This window comes from Sus scrofa, chromosome 5 (assembly GCF_000003025.6).
Source record: "Sus scrofa isolate TJ Tabasco breed Duroc chromosome 5, Sscrofa11.1, whole genome shotgun sequence".
In the NCBI taxonomy this organism is placed as follows: domain Eukaryota; kingdom Metazoa; phylum Chordata; class Mammalia; order Artiodactyla; family Suidae; genus Sus; species Sus scrofa.
Genome location: NC_010447.5, coordinates 46,703,719 through 46,726,408, shown reverse-complemented (window position 1 = coordinate 46,726,408; position 22,690 = coordinate 46,703,719). Strand labels below are relative to the sequence as shown.

The 22,690-nt window shown below is 37.9% G+C and overlaps 1 protein-coding gene across 2 annotated transcripts in view; it reads left to right on the top strand.

Moving 5' to 3' along the window:
* The window catches only part of MED21 (mediator complex subunit 21), a 32,077-nt gene extending 10,026 nt beyond the window's left edge, over positions 1–22,051 (top strand). Inside the window, exons 5-6 of one of the 2 annotated variants that reach the window (XR_002343796.1) lie at positions 16,801–16,852; positions 18,946–22,051. The gene's annotated coding sequence lies outside the window, so the exon portion shown is untranslated. The remainder of the gene's footprint in view (positions 1–16,800; positions 16,853–18,945) is intronic. The other variant, XR_001308765.2, reaches the window with a different exon arrangement.

Genomic DNA, 22,690 nt, shown 5'->3' with positions numbered 1-22,690 from the left:
CTTGCTCAGTGGGTTAAGGATCCGGCGTTGCCGTGAGCTGTGGTTTAGGTCAAAGATGTGGCTCGGATCCCAAGTTGCTGAGGCTGTGGTGTAGGCCAGCAGCTGTAGCTGCAACTCAACCCCTAGCTTAGGAACCTCCATACATGCCATGTATATATGCAGCACTAAAAAGCAAAACAAAAAAAAAAAAAGAGAGAAACTTGGGGCATTCTGCTAAGACAGCATTTAGGAGATGCAATATTATGTTCTTTGCTTATATACTAATATAATCATTATATTAATGAACAAAGCTTGAAGCTGAAAGACAGAAATAGAAGACATTAAGAAGGAAACCATGAGAATAAAACCAAAATTGGGATTCAAAAAGAGTAATAAAATGGACAATTTAAGCAAATTTGATCAAGGAAAAAAGGTGAACAGAATTTTAAAAAGTCACATATATTGATTTTAAAATATTGAGAAAATTTGAGTAACTTGAAGCTGATAAATTTGAAAATTTTGATGAAAAGTGTATATAGTCTGGGGTGGGAGGAGACAGTTTAGCAAATAGGCTCAATAGGTTAGAAATCATAGTCTTTTAACCTTTATAAAGAAATTCAATCAGTTGTCAAAACTCTAAACCACAAATAAATCACCAAGCCTGGAGAGTTTTATTAGTTTTCCTAAACAGAGAAAGAAAATTCTGGTATTACACAAAATGAGAAATCTCATTCCCCAAATCTAACAGGGACAGCACAAAAATAAAAATTACCGCCAGAATCACTCATGAACATGCAAAAATAATAGCAAAGCCAGAGGGTAATAAAAAATTGAATACAGCACAATAAATCTGTGTTTAATCCCAAGAATGCATAGCAGTTTTATCTTTATAAATTACATAGTATTTTATCAATTCTAAAATGTCTGTACTTTTTTCTTAACTATATCTTAAATTGGAATGGTCAGTGGGCAGCTGTTTTTTCTTTCCTTATTGGAGCATAAAGTTTTAGAATTATAAGATTTAAAAAAATATTTATTGGAATATTGTTGATTTACAATGTTGTGTTTCAGGTGTATAGCAAAGTGATTCACCTATGTGTGTATGTGTGTGTGTTTTTTATATATATATGTATATGTATACTTTTTTTACATTCTCTTCCATTATACGTTATTACAAGATATTGAGTATCAATCCCTATGCTATAGAGTAGGTCCGTTTTGGTTATCTATTTTATATGCAGTAGTATATTTTAATCCCAAACTCCTAGTTTATCCCTCTCCCACCCCATCCCCTTTGGTAACCATAAGTTTGTTTTCTATGTCTATGACTCTATTTCTGTTTTGAAAATAAGTTTATCTTTTCTTAGATTTCACATATGAGCCATATCATATGATATTTAGTTTTCTCTGGCTTACTTAGTATGATCATCTCTAGTTCCATCTATGTTGCTGCAAGTGGTATTATTTCATTCTTTTTTATGACTGAGTAGTATTCCAGTGTATATATGTATAATATCTTCTTTATCCATTCATCTGTCAATGGACATTTAGGTTATTTCCATGTCTTGGCTGTTGTAAATTGTGCTGGTATGAGCATTAGGGTGCACGTATCTTTTCAAATTATGTTTTTCTCTGGATATATGCCCAATAGTGGGATTGCAGGATCATATAAGAGTTCTATTTTTAGTTTTTTAGGGAATTTCCATACAGTTTTCCATTAGTGGCTGTGCCATTTTACATTCTCACCAATAATGCAGAAAAGTTCTTCTTTACCCATCCTCTCTCCAGAATTTATTATTTGTAGATTTTTGACATTGGCCATTCTGACTGGTGTCTTGATTTGCATTTCTCTAATAATTATTGATGTTGAGCATCTTCTCATGTGCATTTTGGCCATCTATATGTCTTCTTTGGAGAACTATCTTTTTAGATCTTCTGCCCATTTTTTTTTTCTTTTTTACTGTCGTATTCTGGGGCGTATGGAAGTTCCCAGGCTAGGGGTTGACTCAGAGCTGCAGCTGAGGCCCACACCACAGCCATGGCAACACCAAATCTGAGCTGCCTCTGTGACCTATGCCTCAGCTTACGGCAATGCCGGATCCTTAACCCACTGAATGAGGCCAGGGACGAGACCCGCATCCTCATAGGGACAGTGTTGGGTCCTTAACCTGCTGAGCCACAATGGGAATTCCTTCTGCCCATTTTTCGATTGAGATTTTTTTTTAATAGGTAAATGATAGTTATGATTTATTATCTTAATGATTTAAACTTTACTTACTCATCCATATGTTTTCCAATTACATTCAGCATTAAACTTTGTTAAAAGTTTTATTGAAGTGCAGTTGATTTACAATGTTGTGATAATTTCTGCTGTACAACAGTGATTCAGTTATACATAGGCACACCTCCATTCTTTTTCAGATTCTTTTCCTATGTAGATTATCTCAGAATATTGAGTAGACTTCCCTGTGCTATACAGCAGGTTCCCATTGGCCAATTATTCCACATACCACAGTGTACATATGTCAATCCCAAACCCTCAATCCACCCCTACCTCCCCTTGTCCCCTTTGGTAACCATAAATTTGTATTCAAAGTCTGGATCTGTTTCTATTCTCAAATATTAAGTTCATTTGTATTCTTTTTTTACATTCTACATACAATTAGTATCATATGATATTTTTCTTTTTTTGTCTTTTTGCCTTTTCTTGGTCCGCTCCCATGGTATATGGAGGTTCGCAGGCTAGGGGTCCAATTGGAGCTACAGCTGGCTGCCTATGCCAGAGCGACAGCAACGCGGGATCTGAGCCACATCTGCAACCTACACCACAGCTCATGGCAACACCAGATCCTTAACCCACTGAGCAAGGCCAGGGATTGAACCCACAACCTCATGGTTCCTAGTCAGATATGTTAACCACTGAGCCGCAACAGGAACTCCTATGATATTTTTCTTTCTCTGATTTATTTCACTTACTGTGCTAATCTCTAGGTTTATCCATGTTGCTGCAAATGGCAGTATTTCATTCCTTTTTATGGCTGAATAATATTCCGTCATGTATATGTATTGTATCTTCTTTATCCATTTTTCTGTCATTGGCCGTTTAGGTTATTTCCATTTCTTGGCTATTGAAAATAGTGCTGCAATGAACATTGCCGTGCATGCATCTTTTCAAGTTATGTTTTTCTCTGGATAAATACCCAGGAGTGGGATTGCTGGATCATATGGTAGTTCTATTTTTAATTTTTTGAGGAACCCCCATACTGTTTTTCATAGTGGTTGCACCAATTTACATTCCCACCAACAGTGTAGGAGGGCTCCCATTTCTCTGCACCCTCTCTGGCACTTTTATTTGTAGACTTGATAGATGATAGCCATTCTGACTGGTGTAAGGTGATACCTTATTGTAGTTTTGATTTGCTTTTCTCTAGTAATTATCGGTGTTGAGCATCTTTTCATGTATTTTTTTGGCCATCTGTATGTCTTCTTTGGAGAAATATCTATTTAGATTTTCTGCCCCATTTTTTGATTGGGTTGTTTGTTTTTTTGATACTGAGCTGCATGAGTTGTTTGTATATTTGGGGGATTAATCCCTTGTCAGTCACTTCATTTGCAAAGATTTTTTTCCGCAACCTATGAGTTGTCTTTTCATTTTGTTTGTTTTCTTTTGCTCTGCAAAATATTTTAAGTTTAATTAGTTCTTGTTTGTTTATTTGTGTTTTTATTTTCATTCCTCTAGGAGGTGACTATGACAGGATGTTGCTACAGTTTATGTTAGAGATATTTTGCCTAAGTTTTCCTCTAAGAGTTTTACAGTGTCAGGTCTTATATTTAGGTCTTTAATCCATTTGGAGTATATTTTCGTGTATGATGTTAGAAAGTATTCTAATTTATTCTTTTACATGTAGTTGTACAGTTTCCTCTATACCACTTATTTAAGAGACTGTCTTTCTCCAATGTATATTCTTGCCTCCTTTTTCATAGATTACTTGACTATAGGCATATGGGCTTGTTTCTGGGCTTTCTACCCTGTTCCATTGATCCATATTTCTGGGATTTTTTTGCCAGTATACCATACTGTTTTGATGACTGTAGCTTTGTAGTTTAGTCTGAAGTCAGGGATCCTGATTCCTCCAGCTCCATTTTTCTTAGGATTGCTTTTGCTACTTGGGGTCTTTGTGTTTACATACACATTAAAAATTTTTTTTGTTCTAGTTATGTGAAAAATGTGATTGGTAATTTGATAGAGATTGTGTTGAATCTGTAGATTGACTTGGCTTGATTCTTCCAGTCTAAGAACATGGTATATCTTTCCATCTGTGTGTGTCATCTTTGATTTCTTTCATCAGCATCTTATAATTTTCAGAGTACAGGTCTTTTGTCTCTTTAGGTTTATTCCTAGATATTTTATTCTTTTTGATGCCATGGTAAATGGGATTGTACACTTAATTTCTCTTTCTGATCTTATACTGTTAGTGTATAGAAATGTAAGAGATTTCTGTGTATTAATTTTGTATTAATTTTGTATCCTGCAACTTAACCAAGTTCATTGATGAACTCTAGCAGTTTTCTAGTAACATCTTTAGGATTTTCTCTATATAGTATTATGTCATCTGCAAACAGTGATAGTTTTACTTCTTCTTTCCAATTTGGATTCCTTTTCTTTTCTTCTCTGACTGCTGTGGCTAGGACTTCCATAACTATGTTGAATAAAAATAGCAAGACTGGAATCCTTGTCTTATTCCTGATCTTAGAGGAAATGTTTTTGGCTTTTCACCACTGAGAATGTTAGCTGTGGGTTTATTATATACTGAGGTAGTTTCTCTCTATGCCCACTTTCTGAAGAGTTTTTTTTTTTAACCATAAATGGATATTAAATTTTGTCCAAAGCTTTTCTGCATCAATTGAGGAGATCATATGGTTTTTATTCTTCAATTTGTTAATGTGGTGTATCACACTGATTGAATTTGTGGATATTGAAAAATCTTTGCGTCCCTGGGATGAGTCCCACTTAATCATGGTATATAATCCTTTCAATGTATTTTTGGGTTTAATTTGCTAGTATTTTGTTGAGTATTTTTGCGTCTATGTTCATCAATGATATTGGCCTGTAATTTTCTTTTTTTTTTTTTTAGATGTTTAAAAGAAAGCACCTCTTTATTTAATGAGTAGTAAAGTGATAAAACTCACCTATCCCAAAGACAGCACAGGTTAAAAATACAATAGGTGCCATTTTCAAAGATGAATAAAACACTGTCTTTGTCCTTAAGGAGTCTGTGATTTGAGTTACAGAAGGTAGTGGAGACTGGAAGACCAGGAGTGGGAGGGAGTGGTGGAAGTGGGGAGTAGAAAGAAAACAGCACAAAGAGAACACAAAATCAAACGTGGTATCTCCCATAGTACACAAAACAATGCCTTGTACACATGTTACCAAACCAAACTTGAGTCTGCTCACCCATGTGCAGAAAAGCCAATCTACTGACACTGGGTCGTGGTGAAGGAAGTGCAGCATTTACTGTAAGGCACCAGATAAGGAGTCCAGGGCAGCTAATGCTCAGAAGACCCAAACTCCCTGATGGATTTCAGGGAAGCGTTTTTAAAGGTGTGTGTGGTATTTTTGTCTGGTTTTGCTATCAGGGTGATGCTGGCCTCATAGAATGAATTTGGGGGTGTTCCTCCCTCTGCAATTTTTTGGACTGATTTTAGAAGGATAGGTGTTGACTTGTTACTAAATGTTCGATAGAATTTGCCTGTAAAGCCATCTGGTTCTGGACTTTTTTTTTTTTTTTTTTTTTTTTGCATTTTTAGGGCCACACCTATGGCATATGGAGGTTCCCAGGCTAGGGGTCGAATCAGAGCTGTAGCTGCCAGCCTACACCACAGCCACAACAACTCGGGACCCAAGCTGTATCTGCAACGTACACCACAGCTCATGGCAAGGCAATGCCGGATCCTTAACTCACTGAGGGAGGCCAGGGATCAAACCCACATCCTCATGGATGCTAGTTGTGTTCGTTAACTGCTGAGCCATGATGGGAACTCCTGGACTTTTGTGTTTTGGGAGTTTTAAAATCACACTTTTCACTTTGAGTACTTGTGATTGGTCTGTTTATCTTTTCTATTTCTTCCTGATTCAGTCTTGGAAGATTGTGCCTTTGTAAGAATTTGCCCATTTTTTTCTAGGTTGTCCGTTTTATTGGCATAGAGTTGCTTGTAGTAGTCTCTTATGGTCCTTTGTATTTCTGTGGTTTTGGCTATAACTTCTACTTTTCCATTTCTAATTTTATTGATTTTGGTCCACTACCTTTTTTTCTTGAGTCTGACTAAAGTTGTGTCAATTTAGTTGATCTTTCCAATAACCAGCATTTAGTTTCATGTATCTTTTCTATTGTTCTTTTTAGTCTCTGTTTCATTTATTTCTGCTCTGATCTTTATGATTTCTTTCCTTCTAACTTTGAGTTTCATTTGTTCTTCTTTCTCTAGTTGCTTTAGGTGTAAGGTTATGTTGTTCATTTGAGAGTTTTTGTTTGTTTCCTGAGGTAAGCTTGTATTGCTATAAACTTCCCTGGCAGAACTGCTTTTGCTGCATCCTATAGGTCTGGATCATCATGTTTTCATTTTCATTTTTCTCTAAGTATTTTTAAATTTCCTCTTTGACTTCTTCAGTGATCCATTGGGTGTTTAGTAGCATATTATTTGATTTCCACAAGTTGTATTTTTGCAGTTTTCCCCCCTCTATTTGAATTCTAATCCCATAGTGTTCAGAAAGGATCTTCGATGCAATTTCAGTTTTCTTAAATTTACCTAGTCTTGCTTTGTGGTCTAGGATGCAATCTCTCGTGGAGAATGTTCCATGTATACTTTAGAAGAATGTGTATTCTTCTTCTGGATGGAATGTTCTATAAACATTATATGGTCTAATATGTCACTTAAGGCCCATGTTTCCTTCTTGATTTTCTGTCTGCATGTTCTGCCCATTGATGTAAGTTGGGTTTTATAGTCCCTCACCATTATTGCGTTATTGTCAATTTCCCTTTTTATGGCTCTTAGCATTTGCCTTATATATTGAGATGCTTCTATGTTGGGTGCATATATATTTCCAATTGTTATATCTTGTTCTTGGATTGATCCCTTGATCAATTGTAGTGTCCTTTTTTCTGTCTTGTAACTGTCTTTATTTTTAAGTCTATTTTGTCTGATATGAGTATTGCTACTCCAGCTTTCTTTTGATTTGTATCTTTTTCCTTATGGTGCATATTCCTCTACCATTGCATTTTGTCTAAACTTCTGTTTGTATTTTTTGTATGTGGAAGGCTAGTTATGTTTCTTGATCTTGGAGAAATGACCCTCTGTAGAGGAAGTCCTATGTGTCCCAGCAGTACGCTCCCTCCTCATCACCCAGTGCCAGGGACCAGCTGATCCCAGGGTAGGTTCTGACCTCTGTTTAGAGACTCAGTTCCACAGGCTATAGGACAGTATATTTCTTGCTTCTGGTGTCTTCCTCTTCCCCCTCCCCTAGTGTGTGAGGCTGTTCTAGGGGCTGTGCAGTCATTCTAGCAGGCATGTCTGGTGCTTGCTCACTGGTGGATGGAGTTGAGTCTTGGCCCTCTGGTGTGCAGGCTCCTGTCAAGAGGATGTCTAGAGGTGGCTGTGGGCTCTAGGAAGTCTTTAGAAAGCCTGTCTGTTGATGAGTGGGGCTGTGTTCCTGCCCTGTTGGCTGTTTATCCTGAGGCATCCTAGCTCTGGAGCCTACTGGCTGTTGTGTGGGGCCAAGCCTTGGTGCTGATGTCCTAAACAAGACGTTAGCCTTCAGATGCGTACTCCTGGGTATGTTCACCACCAGCTTTTATGTCCCAAGAGTGAGCCACAACCACTCCCCCAGGAGACCCTCCAGGACCCTCCGGGTAGTCTGGCCTAGTCTCCTATGGAGTCACCACTTTGCCCTGGGTCCCAGGATGTGCAAAGCCTTTTGTGTATCCTCCAAGAATAGAATGTCTGTTTCCCTGAGTCCTGTGGAGCTCCTGCAATGAAGACCTGCTGACCTTCAAAGCCAGATGCTCTGGGGGCTCCTCGTCCCAATGCCAGATCCCCAGGCTGGGGAGCTTGGTATGGGGTTCAGAACTTTCACTCTCATAGGAGAACTTCTGTGATATAATTATTTTCCAGTTTGTGGGTTGCCTACCTAGGAGTTATGGGATTTGATTATATCATGAGTGCACCCTTCCTACTATCTCATTGTGACTTTGTTTTTGCAAGTAGAATATCTTTTTTGGTATGTTCCAGTCTTTTTTAGTGGTGGTTGTCCAGCCGTTAGTTGTGATTTTGTTGTTTTGTGGGAGGGAGTGAACTCATGCCTTTTTACTCTGTCATTTTCCTCTCCCTAAACTTCTAATTGATAGAATCTTTGATTACAAATAGTAATGTAGTTTGTCACATTAACAGATTAGAATCAAAATCATGATCCTTTAAGTTTTTGCAGGAAAAGCATTTGATAAAATTCTACATCATTTATGAAAACACTCTTGGCAAAGGAGAAACAAAAAAATTTTAACGTGAAGATTAACTTACAGAATATAGCAAACATATTGAAAGAGCCAATGCAGTCTCTTTATGTTTGGGAACAAGAGACAAGGATGCCTACTATAACCACATCTATTCATTTTGTGCTGATGGTTGTAACCAATGCAATTAAGCATCAAAAAAGAAAGAAAAATTATAAAATTGAAACAAAATTAAAATTCTTATTATTTAAAGATGAAATAATTACCTGGAGAGAAAATCAAGAAGATTCTATAGATAGATTTTGGAAGGATCATTGAACAGAAAAACAATGTGCACCATACCAGCAGCAAATGGTAGAAAAAATACTTTTGAAAAGAACATTTTCAATAGAAAAAAAAAATCTTTTGAGCGTATAATAAAGATGCAAGACATTTAGAGAAAAATAGAACAAAAATTGGAAAAATTATATAACAAAAAATATTTTAAGAAATGAAATAAATGGAGAGTAATATCTTTAAGAAACAGAAGCGTCATTTTAAATATGTCACTTTTTCTCAACATTTAACACAATTGTAACTAATTTTCCAGCTGGATTTCTGTGGATATTGACAAGTTATTTCTAAAATTTATACAGAAGGATGAAGTGTGACTAGAAATCAAGATTTCTATGAGAAAAGATGGAATGACAGCTTGCTTAATAGTAATTAATATAGCCAGTATTAGTGCAGGCATAGATAAATAGGCCAATGGAAGTGAATAGATCTAACAGAAATCCACGCAGATATGATAACTTGATTTGTGACAGAGGTGATGTCCCAAATCCCTGGGGAGAGAATAGAAATGGTGCTGCAATACTGGCTATATATATGCTATATATTAAAGTTGGCACCTATGGAGTTTCTTTTTTGGGTGATGAAACTATTTTGGAATTAGTAGTGATTGTTGCACAGCTCTAAATTTACTGCAAAACACTGAATTATATACTTTAAAAAGCATGACTTTTGTGGTATGCTAATTATTTCTCAAATTTGTTTTTTTTTTTTTTTGTCTTTTTGTCTTTTGTTGTTGTTGCTATTTCTTGGGCCGCTCCCGCGGCATATGGAGGTTCCCAGGCTAGGGGTTGAATTGGAGCTGTAGCCACCGGCTTACGCCAGAGCCACAGCAACGCAGGATCCGAGCCGCGTCTGCAACCTACACCACAGCTCACGGCAACGCCGGATCATTAACCCACTGAGCAAGGCCTGGGACCGAACCCGCAACCTCATGGTTCCTAGTCGGATTCGTTAACCACTGCGCCACGACGGGAACTCCTCAAATTTGTTATTAAAAGAAAGGAAAAAAACTTCATGCCATGTGAAGGGCAAATATCTAAAACATTAGGTATTTAGAAGATTTGCTTAGGAAAGTATCTGTATAACTTCAGGATAGGAAAGGATTTTTAAAAAATTCAATATAAAAAGTTCAACTCATAAAGGAATAGGATATAAAAATTACAATAAACAATATGTATCAGACCCTGCTTCAAAGTTTTACATATATTAACTAATTTAGAAAAGGTTAATAAGTTTGAGTGCATTAAAATTTAGACCTTCTCTTCATGAAAGTACTACCAAAAGAATGAAAATGCAAATTCAACCTGGCAGTAGCTATTTGCAACACTTGTAACTGGACAAAGGGTTAGTATTGAGAATATGTAAAATCCTTCTATGAATCAAAAATAAAAAAAAAGACAAACAACCCGTTAGAAAAATCATAAAATATTTAACCATTTCACAGCAGAAGAATGGCCAGTAAAGGTGCAAAAATGTTCAATCTCATTGGTAATGTGAGAAATTTGAATCTGGCTTTCTAGCTTTTCAGGCAGGTTCACTTTTCCAGGCAGGAGAATAAAACTTAAGTTTTTAATGAATAGTTGCTAGCTTGATTTATGAATTTTATACATTTGGGTATATGGGTCATAGGCTTCCATGTATTCTTGGCCAAGCCTGCATACGTTCAGGGCAGGCCTATAAATGTATGTTTGTGTAACTTAAAGAAAAGCAAGGAGATTCAGGGCACTGATTACTTCTCTGGGGGAGAGAAGGTGATGTCGACAGGGAAGCTCACAGAGAACATTTTACGGTAGTGTGAAAATATTCTTTTTCTAGAACCAGAAGGCACATATTTGAAAAACTCATATTTCATGTAAACTATATTTAAGGGTCATGTTTTCAATGATCAGGTTTAAGGCAGCACATTTTTAAGCAGCATAATATATTGTTTCATAAATACATAATATGATATATTGTATTTGGGATGGGCAGAACCAGCTTGCTATTAGCCATTATAGATTTTGTTGGGAAGAGTCCGTTTAATGTTCCTCCACAGGACTGACCCACAGTCCCCTGCACTCCTCGAAAGTTCAACAGTAAGTAGAATTCAGAAAAATGAATTGCCGCCATGTTCCTGCTCTTCATCTTTGCCCCCACCTATTTAGGGTTTTTTAGCTATTATTATTTTCTTCTGGTTGTCTGAGAAAGGCCTCAGGGGGAGGGAAAGCTCCATTAAATCACTGATGCTGCAGGTTGGTGCTTCTGAGACCAAACAGGTAGCAATATTTCACCACAAGAGGGCAGTTTAATTCTGAACTTTGGTTCTATTCAGGAAGTGGTTGTTCTGTGACCTAGACTGGTACCTGGGAGGGAGCTAGCTTGGTAGCCCGTGTCATAAGCTATGATTCTCCTAGAATCCTTTAAAAGCAAGTGCTATGATTCTGATTTGAGCTAGTGTCGTCCTGGAGCCAGTGACTTGAATCTGACGACCAAATGTCCACTCTCCTGAAATCAAAAAGACAGGGACACAATTGAATATCTCTTCATGGAGAGGTCATTAAGCACTAGTGCCAACCACACAGGACATTACGTGAGCACTTTCTCTGGATGGTAAATTATCTTTTGTGTCCATATTCGTGTGTGTGTGTGTGTGTGTGTGTGTGTGTGTGTGTGTGTGTGTGTGTGTTGGGCAGGCCATGCATCACAAACCTTCTATTTCCTGGCTGGAGGGCAGCCCCATATAGAGAGGCAATATAAAAAGTGATTGATTATATAGCTTATGTGCTGCACTACTTCCACTGCTTCTTAATAGTTGTGTGACCTTGGGCAGGTGACCTTTATCTCAGTGCAACTGAAAAATAGAGGTAATATTACTAGTTACCTCACAGAGTTGTTACAGAGGGTAAATGAGCATACATGCGCTGTAGTCCTCTAGGACATGTGTTTTTGTAGGGTCTGTCTAGACAAGTGAATTAAATAGGGTTGTGATGGTAATCTCAGTTCCTAAATCTTTCGGGTCTTTAAGGGTAGTTTTTAATCTCTGCCAAACTCCCAGGCAAGATTGTTTTTTATTTACAATATTTATTATACATATTTACAAATTTTTAAAAAAACCTCACAGCATTTACAAATATTTACAATATTTGTTTTTTATTTACAATATTATCAATGCAATGTTGTTTTCTACTTTTTTTTTTCTACTTATTATTTTGACCAAGGCAGAGTGCGAGAGACGGTTTCAGAGCTTCTACTTGGCTTTTTCCACTTCCATAGCTCTTACGCCACAGATTAAGAAACTAATGTGGAGTGGTGCTAACCGGAAGGATTAGTGGCTGGGAAAATGGTCACTGGATAAGTCATGGAACCAGTGGACCTATTCTGGATGGGAGCTTGGCCAGGTCACCATTAATTATTTGCTATTACCTTCTCCAACAAGGAAGCTATGATAATGCTTTGGATCCTCAGGTATTAATGTCATATCTAACCCTACAGCCAACAGTCCTCAAAAGGCCTTGGTATTTCTCTTTCCCTTGTACAGAGTTACCTGAGAAAATGCCCAGGAGGGCAGGTCTGCGAGAATTATCATTATAAACACTTGGATGGTATTGTAGAGTTTCTGATGGGAGATTCTCATGAGAATAGTATTCTGAATCTGACAAGGGTCTCAGGATTGGAAACAGGGAAGAGATCATGACTTTTTTTTTTTTTTTTGTCTCTTTAGGGCCGTAGGGAAGTTTCCAGGCTAGGTGTCGATTCAGAGCTACAGCTGCTGACCTACACCACAGCCACAGCAACGCAGAAACTGAGCCATGTCTGTGACCTATACCACACCTCATGGCACACTGGATCCTTAACCCACTGAGAAAGGCCAGGGATCGAACCCATGTCCTCATGGATGCTGGTGGGTTTCGTTACCACTGAGCCATGATGGGAACTCCCGAGATCATGACTTTTTATTGGGGCAGCTGCTCTTTGGAGTTTAATCATCCACCCTTGGTTTCATTGGAAAGAAACCAAGTACTGCCCATCTCTCCTGCCCTTGGGGGCTTGTATTCTCTTAGCAATTTCTGTAGCTCTCTGAGAATCAGGGTCCCCACTGCTAGCTACTCTGACTTTGCTGTTCATGACCATAATTGAGCCCACCTTGCTTTTGATAAGCATTGCCACCTGGCCCCTGTTTGGGGAAATCCTGTCATTTCTATTGCTATCAGGTAGCCCAGTTTAGTGCCAGCATCTTCCACGATCAGCCTTGGCCATTGGTGCACCAGGGATGGCTGGTTTTTTTCAGCTCTTTCAAGTGCCAGTTGTGACATTTTTAGTCATTTTATGAGCCAGTTTTAAACACAAGATGTTAAATGTTTTGTGACAAAAGAATGATCCCATATTGATAAACTCTCCCTTGACCAACTTTATTTTTTATCTCTTCGGCTCTGTACCCTCGTGTCATGTCCTGGTCCTTCGTGTTTTCTCAATTCCTCTTGTTCACATTAGCCATGTCCTGCAGCACCTTGACCTTCTTAGTAGGCCCTGCACCTCCTCTGCTGTGTTAGATTGTGATTGGCCCTAGTTTATTATCTAGTAGGCAGGCTATGAGGTGGGGTATATCCTGGGCAGAGATGTGTGGAGATGGCATTTGTCTTGCAAAGCAGAGGACTCAAGTGAGCTAGCCTTTAATGGGAGGAGTGGGCCACTTGTTCAGGCCCAGAGGAACCTGAGGATTCAAGCTTTTTGAGTGCTTTAGCCATTCGAAGCCTGAGGGTCATACTCCCTCCCAATCAATATCCTGACTTTGGTGAAGCTGACTTGCCTGGACTGAGAATCAAATATTTTTGGAGCTTCACTTTTCTTATAAAGGCTGAATATGATCCTTAGCTTTTTCTGACTTCAGTCTACCACAGCTGAGTGTCTGCTGTCAGGGATGCCTTCTGGCTTTCACACTTTGCCTTAAATTGGTGATTAATTCCTTTAGCCTCTGCTTCTTCCCCAACCCCCACATTGATTGAGCACCCAGCAACAATGATAGTATCCCAGTCCTTTGTTTTATAAATTTCTTCAGGTACAATTGGTGACAATAAACTCCATATGTGTATGTGTGTGTGGGGGGGTGTGGTGTACAATTTGATATGTTGGACATATACACACACTCATGAAACCATTATCATAGCCAAGATAACAAACATTTCCAAGAACCCCTGAAGTTTCCTCCTGCCCCTTCTTAATTTATTCCTCCTTCCATCCTCATTTCTAGGGAAATTGTGATCTGCTCCTTGTCACTATAGATTAGTTTGAATTTTCTAGAATTTTATATAAATGAAATCATACAGTGTATACTCTTTTTTTTTTTTTTTTTTGGTCTGGCTTCTTTCATTAAGTATAATGATTTTGAGATTTACACAGGTTATTGATTTTATTCATTCCTTTTTATTGTTTAGTGGTATTCCATTTCCATTTAATGGTTGTATCAAGTATGTTTATCCTTTCCCCTGTTGATGGATAGTTGGATTGTTTCCAGGTTTAAGTTATTATGAATATGAATATGACTGCTGAATGCAAATCTTTGTGTGAACTTGTTTTATTTTTTCCTGAATAAATATCTAGGGCTGGAATGTCTAGGGTACTTATTAGGTATATATTTAACTTTTTTAGAAATTGCCAAACTCTTTTCAAAAGTTTATCACTTTAATGTCTTTTTTTTTTGGGGGGGGGATCATTTTAGGGCTGCACCTGTGGCATATGGAGGTTCCCAAGCTAGGGGTCAAATCAAAGCTGTAGCTGCTGGCCTGCACCACAGCCACAGCAACTCGGAATCTAAGCCATACCTACGACCTGCACCGCAGATCATGGCAACGCTGGATTCTTAATCCACTGAGCGAGGCCAGGGATCAAACCTGTGTCCTCATGGATGCTAGTCAGATTCGTTTTTACTGAGCCACGATGGGAATTCCTCATTTTCCTTTTTCATTGGCAGTGGATGAGACTTCTAGTTGTTCCATACCTTCAGCAACACTTAGAACTGTCTGTTAACTTTCGTCACCCCAGAAGATGTGTAGGGGTAACTCCCCAAAGTTTTCCTCATGTCCTTTTGAAATTCCTTCATACATTCCCTCCCTGCTCCTTTTTTTCTGACTTTAGGCAACCACTAATCTGCTTTCAGTCACTGTAGATTAGTTTGTATTTTCTAGAATTTTACACTGTCTTTTTTTGTTTTTTTTGTCATTTTAGGGCTGCACCCATGGCATATGGAAGTTCCCAGGCTATTGGTCGAATCGGAGCTACAGCTGCCAGCCTGTGTCACAGCCACAGCAATGTTGGATCCAAGCTGTGTCTGCAACCTACACCATAGCTCACAGTAACCCCAGATCCTTAACCCACTGAGCAAAGCCAGGGATCGAATCCACATCCTCATGAATCCTAGTTGGGTTCGTTATCTGCTGAGTCACGAAGGGAACTCCTAGAATTTTATATTAATAGAATCATACAGTATGTACTTTGTATGGTTTCTTTCACTTGGCCTAATTATTATGAGGTTCATCCATGTTGCAGAATGTACAAGTCTTATTCCATTGTATGGACGTGCCAGCGCTGTCAGTTCACCAGTTGATGGATGTTTATGTCCAACACAAATAAAGTTGCACATAAGTATTTAGGTATAAGTGTATGTATGGACATATGCTTTCATTTCTCTTGGGTAACTATCTGGGGGTAGAATTGCTGGATCATATATGGTGTATATTTAACATTTTTAAAGAATCAGCAAAACTGTTTTCAACGTGGTGGTGTGAAATAAGAATGAGAAACAAAACAAACATACAAAAATATATTTAATCTGTCATTTCAAGGAAAAGACATTTAGCATTGTATTAGAATATGTATCTGCAGTTTGGAAGAAATTCCTCTAAGATAAGAAACATTTTTGATACAGATGTTTGGGATTTTTTTGGCCAAAAAGGATATTCGTCATCTATAAAACCCTTCTATCTAAACAGTTAAAATGTTTATAAAACAAAACTAATCTAATCTACTTAAAAATGTTTCCAAAATGTTAGATTTGACCCAACTTGTTTAAAATGTGGAAAGCGCAAAAAATTTTACTATTTGCAAGAACAATTGATTGACATCTGGGAAGATGGAAATTTACTATTCAAATGTTAAAGAAACTTTGTAATGGATGGATAAACTGATTTAGTAAATGCAGCTAACTCTTCAGTTTGAATCCATAGTTCTTTGCAGGATTTTTTTTTTAGCTGTGGGAGCCATTAATACCAAATATTGGCATAAACTACACTTATAACCAGAACTTCATGTCACTTTATCCATATTATCAAAATAAATTTTATGGAAACAGGACTATTCAATTACATTTCTTTCACTAAAATTTTTTTGGTGAAGGCAAAGAACTGTTTTATAAAACATAAAATATTTAAGAATAGCTTTTTTAAATTTTAGATTATTATACTGAGTGAAATAAGTCAGAGAAAGACAAATATCGTGATATCATTTATATATGGAATCTAATAAAAATGATACAAAGGAAGTTATTTAAAAAACAGAAACATGGAGTGTCCATTGTGGTTCAGCAGTAATGAACCCAACTAGTATGCATAAGGACGTGGGTTCAATCCTTGGCCTCACTCAGTGGGTTAAGGATCTGGGGTTGCTGTGAGTTGTGGTGTAGGTTGCAGACATGGCTTAGGTCCCACATTGCTGTTTCTGTGGCCTGTGCTGGCAACTGCAGCTCTGATTTGGCACCTAGCCTGGGAACTTCCATATGCCGTGGGTGTGGCCATAAAAAAAAAAAAAAAAGAATGCCCCTGATGAAACAGTAAAAATTAATTTTCTTAAATCTTGACCCTTGAGTATACATCTTTTTATTTTTCTGTGTGACAAATTTTGATTGATATATATATAGCACTTCTGCATATCCATGTATGACAGTTGTGTGAAGGTGAAAGAACTTAGACAATTTTTTGACTAGTGAGATACATGAGCTGCTTTTTTTTTTTTTCAGGGAACATCATTTTCTAATGACTTAGAGACGAACTATGGTGATTCAGACTTAGGTAACTCAACATTTGAGTTTTCAAGCAAAATTTAGAATTTTGGTATATGTGTATCCTCTGCATGAGCTCAACAGCTTCCTAATACTTAAAGATTTTTTGATATCTTTCTGGTGAGATCAGTGATGATGTTAATACCTGTGATTTTTAAAGTATTGTTCAGTGAAATGTGGAAGATCTAAATACCTCAACCACTTTCCCTCAAACGGCCATTGCTTTCTGTTACAAAATAATTCGCTGGCAAGATAATCCATTTAAATGCAATGGATGTTAATGTAATGCAGTAAGAAATTTCATTGGTAATGCTTTTGGATTGCACATGGCAACCGACTTTTAGTAAACTTGGACTTGCTGATTCTCGGAGCAGTATCAAAAAGAGTATTCACAATTATCTGAAAAGACTATTAAAAATGCCCTTCCCCATTCAAATTGCTTATCCAGACTTTTTTTCCCATACTTAAATCAAAACAACATGTCATGGAGTTTCAGTCGTGGTGCAGTTGAAACGAATCCGCCTAGGAACCGTGAGGTTTTGGGTTCAATCCCTGGCCTCACTCAGTGGGTAAAGGATCTGGAGTTGCCATGAGCTGTGGTGTAGGTCGCAGACAAGGCACAGATCCAGTGTTGCTGTGCCTCTGGTATAGGCTGCTGGCTACATCTCTAATTCGACCCTTAGCCTGGGAACCTCCATATGCCATGGGTGGGGCCCTAAAAAGACAAAAAAAAAAAAAAAAAAAGTCATAATAGATTGAATGCAGAAGCAGGTATAACAATCTATTATTTGCAAAATCCTTCTGTTTTTGCTAGTTGATTTTATTTTTGAAAAGGTATAGTTAATTTATATAAAATCTATAGTTTATATTTACATATATTGAGCTCATTATTTATTTTAGAATAAATTAATGCAAGCATACCTTGTCTTATTGCACTTGCTTTATTGCAGTTTCAACACTGCTTTTGTTTTGTTTGTACAAATTGAAACAAAACAAAAACCTGCATCTGGCAAGTCTATCAGCACCATTTTCCCAACAGCATTTGTTCACTTCCTTTCTGTGTCACATCTTGGTAACTCTTACAATATTTCAAAAAAAAATTTCCTTAGTAATATATTTGTTAAGGTGATCTACAATCAGTGAACTTTGGTGTTACTACTGTTGATTGTTTTGGAGCTTCATGAACCATACACATTAGACAGCAAAGTTAATCCATAAATGTTGTGTGGGTTCTGACTGTTCCACTGAGCAGCCATTCCCTGTCTCTCCCCCTCTCCTTGGGCCTCCCTATTCCCTGAGTCATAATAATAGTATTGAAGTTAGGCCAGTTAATAACCCTACAATGGCCTTTAACCATTCATGTGAAAAGACTTGCACACCTCTCACTTTAAATCAAAAGCTAAAAATGATTAAACTTAGTGAGGAAGGGATGTTGAAAGCCAAGATGGGACAAAAGCCGGGCCTCTTGTGCCAAACAGTTAGGCAGGTTGTAAATGCAAAGAGAAAGTCCTTGAAGGAAATTAAAAGTACTACTCCAGTGAACACACGAATGGTAAGAAAGCAAAAAAGCCTTAATGCTGATATAGAGAAAGTTGTAGTGGTCTGGATAGATCAAACCAGCCACAACATTCCATAAGCCAAAGCCTAATTCATAGAAGGACCCTAACTCTCTTTAATTCTATGAAAGCTGAGAAAAGTGAGGAAGCTGCAGAAGAAAAGTTTGAAGTTAACAGAGGGTCATGAAGTTTAAGAAAAGAAGCCTTGTCAATAACATATACGTGCAAAGTGAAGCAGCAAGTCCTGATACAGAAGTTGTAGCAAGTTATCCAGAAAACCTAAGATAATTACTGAAGGTGGCTATGCTGAACAACAGATTTTCATTGTAGACTAAACAGCCTTATATTGGAAGAAGGTGCCATCTTGGTTTTCATAGCTGGAAAGGAGAAGTCAATGCCTGGCTTCAAAGCTTCAAGGAATAGGCTGACTCTCTCCTTAGGGGCTAATGCAACTGGTGATTTTAAGTTAAAGCCAATGTTCATTTACTATTCTGAAAATCCTAGGGGCCTTCAAAATTATGCTAAATCTACTCTGCCTGTGTTCTAGAAATGGAACAACAAAGCATGGATGACAGCACATCGTTGGATCACATAGTTTACTGAATATTTTAAGCCCACTGTGGAGACTTTTGCCTCAGGAAAAAAGCTTCCTTTCAAAATAATTCTGCTCGTTGACAATGTACCTGGTCACTCAAGAGCTCTGATGATGTACAAAGAGATTGATGTTATTTTCATGCCTGCTAACACAGCATCTATTCTGCAGTCCATGGGTAAAGGAGTCATTTTGACCTGCAAGTCTTATTTTTTAAGAAATACATTTCATACAGCAAGAGCTGCCATAGATAGTGATTCCTCTGATGGATCTGGGCAAAATAAATTGAAGTCTTCTGGAAAGGATTCACCATTCTAGATGTCATTAAGAACATTTGTGATTCATGGGAAGAGATCAAAATATCAACCTTCACAAGGGTTTGGAAAAAGCTGATTTCAACCTCATGGATAACTTTGAGAAGTTCAAGACTTCATTGGAGGAAGTTATCACAGATGTAGCAGAAAGAGCAAGAGAACTGGAATTAGAAGTGGAGCTTGAAGATGTGACTGAATTTCTGCAATCTCATGATAAAACTTGAATGAATGAGGAGTTGCTTCACATGGATGAATAAAGAAAGCAGTTTCTTGAGACGGCATATACTCCTGGTGAAGGTGCTGTGAAGGTTGTTCAGATAACAACAAAAGATTTAGTATGTTACAGAAGCAGCAGCAGAAATTGAGAAGATTGACTCCAATTTTGAAAGAAGTTCTACTGTGAGTAAAATACTATCAAACAGCACTGCATGCTACAGTGAAATGTTTGTGAAAGGAAATTTCATTGCTGTCTTATTTTAAGAGATCGCCGCGGCCACCCCAGACTTCAGCAACCACTGCCCTGATTGGTTAGGAGCCGTCAATGCTGAGGCAAGATCCTCTACCAGCAAAATGATGACGACTCACTAAAGGCTCAGATGATGAAGGCTTTAGATGATAAAGGCATTTTTTAGCAATAATGGTTTTTGTTTGTTTGTTTGTTTGTTTGTTTTAGGACTGCATCTGTGGCATATGGAAGTTCATAGGCTAGGGGTTGAATTGGAGCTGCAGCTGCTGGCCTTCACCACAGCCACAAAATGCCAGATCTGAGTTGCATCTGCAACCTACACCCAGATCTTTAATCCACTGATTGAGGCCAGGGAGTGAACCTGCATCCTCATGGATACTAGGCGGGTTCTTAACCTGCTGAGCCACAATGGGAACTCCAATAACACATTTTAAAATTAAGATGTGTATACTTTTTTAGACAAAAGGCTTCTACAGTATACTGTAAATATAACTTTTATGTGGAGTGAGAAACCAAAAAATTCATGTGACTTGCTTTATCACAAGATTGGCTTTATTGTGTCAGTACTGAACCTGCAGTGTCTCTGAGATATGCCTCAACTTTAACGCTCTTTCATTTTCTTAGGTGGTAACGCAACCCTAAATTCTTTGGAGTCCTTGATAATTTGTAAGTGCATAGAGGGGTCTTGAGACTGAAAAATTGGAGAGCTGTCACCTCAAAATAAAGAGAAGACAACAAGATACCTTTACTTTGCTAAGATCACTTATGGGTCTAGTTAGAAGAAGGTGCTCACTTTAAAAAGTGATGCAGCAGGTATAACAATTAATAGTTACATTTTTTCCTTTTTACTCTTTGGTTGAGGTCTGCTAAAGCTTGGTGTTTTTATCTTAATTGATTATGGCAAGAATTCTGACATTATGACAAAAAAGAAATCACATAACCTTACTGAGTGCGATAATGAAGCATTTCCTTGTTGGTTATCCAGACGATTTATATTGATCTTATTTATTTTTCAGACGCAGGATTGGCTAAAATTGGAAGATTCTTCCTCTTTTTCTTCTTCTCTTTCTTCTCCTTCTTCTTCTTTGTCTTTTAAGGGCTGCACCAGTGGCATATGAAGTTCCCAGGCTAGGAGCAGAATCGGAGCTATAGCTGCCTGCCTACGCCACAGCCACAGCAATGCAGGATCCAGGCTAAGCCTGTGGCCTACACACACCTACAGCTCATGGCAATGCCGGATCCTTAACCCACTGAGCGAGGCTAGGGATAGAACCTGCATCATTCTGGATACTAGTTGGGTTCGTCACTGCTGAGCCACTACAGGAACTCTGGAATATTCTTCTTAAATTATAATTTCCTTCTGCCAGGGCTAAAAATTTATGAAAATTCCCTAGACACCAGAGTTATATCAATGACCTTGAAATTATTGTTCTCAACACACAGTGAAGAAATTACTTATTAAAAACAGTGCTTTTTGAAGAAAAAAATCCAATAAGGGATTGAATATGCACTTTAATATTAGAAGAGTTAAGTGCCTTCCGTATGTAGTCCACTCTCTCATCAGACAGTGGCTGATTATTCTAAATGTTTCAACAAATAATGCAAAACAGAACAGTAAATCCCTATGCTTCCTAAGGGCACTGTTAGAAGAGATTTCTCCCTAACCCTCGCTGAGGCTCTTTTTATCTATTAGGGGGATTAAACTTAATTCCCTTGATTTGTACTTATTCTTTCCAACAATGATTGATACATAGGAATTCAGAGAGGCTTTTTCAGATTTGAGATGCAAGTTCAATGTCAGCCTTTTTTTTTTTTTTTTTTTTTTGGTTTGGTTTGGCTACATCACAACAAAGGAATAGTTGTCAATAAAGCATGCTATGCAGAATCCCGGACGTATATGGTGACTCAGCATGATTTTTCTGGAAATTAGAAGCAGCCACTGAAAATAGCAGAAGCATTGGTTTCAGGTTCAACTGTTAGTTGAGCTTAGGCAAGATAGGATCTTTCTATGCAGTCTCCTGATTATTGCTGTAAGAATTTCTTGGTTGAAAGATTATTGATACATCACATTTGAACAACTCTTTACTATTTAGAAGACATAAGACATAATTATTTAGAACGTAGACTCTGGGTTTGAACCCTGGCCATGACACTTACAAGTCATGTGCCCTTGGTTAAGTCACATTACCACTCTGTCTCAGATCCTATATAAGAATTCTAATGACCTACAAGAAATGTCAAATATTTAGTCTGATACAAAGTGACCAATAAATCTTACATATAATTGGTTTTCTTTTATATCTTTTTTTTTTTTTTTGTCTTTTGTTGTTGTTGCTATTTCTGGTTTTCTTTTATATCTTGAACCTCACACATCCCTGTGATTATTGTGGGGGGAGATATCATTATTCCTAAGAGTAAATTGAGGATCAGCAGTTAATTGTCCATTGACCCAGAGCCAACATGTTGCACACCCTCTGGTTCCAAACTCAGGTCACTTCCCAATATTCCATCCTAAATAATTGTAAGTAAGTATAGGAATCAGGTCATAAAAGCTTATCTCTCTCTCTCTCTCTCTCTCTCTTTTTTTTTTTTTTGTCTTTTTGCCTTCTCTAGGGCCGCACCTGCAGCATATGAAGGTTCCCAGGCTAGGGGTCTAATCAGAGCTGTAGCCACCAGCCTACGCCAGAGCCACAGCAACATGGGATCCGAGCCGCATCTGCAACCCACACCACAGCTCACGGCAACGCCGGATCTTTAACCCACTGAGCAAGGCCAGGGATCGAACCTGCAACCTCATGGTTCCTAGTCGGATTCATTTACCACTGAGCCACGACGGGAACTCCAAAAGTTTTATCTCTTACACTTAGATCCCATTGAATAAATTTGGAAGACTTGTAAATTTCAGATAAGTATGTAAACT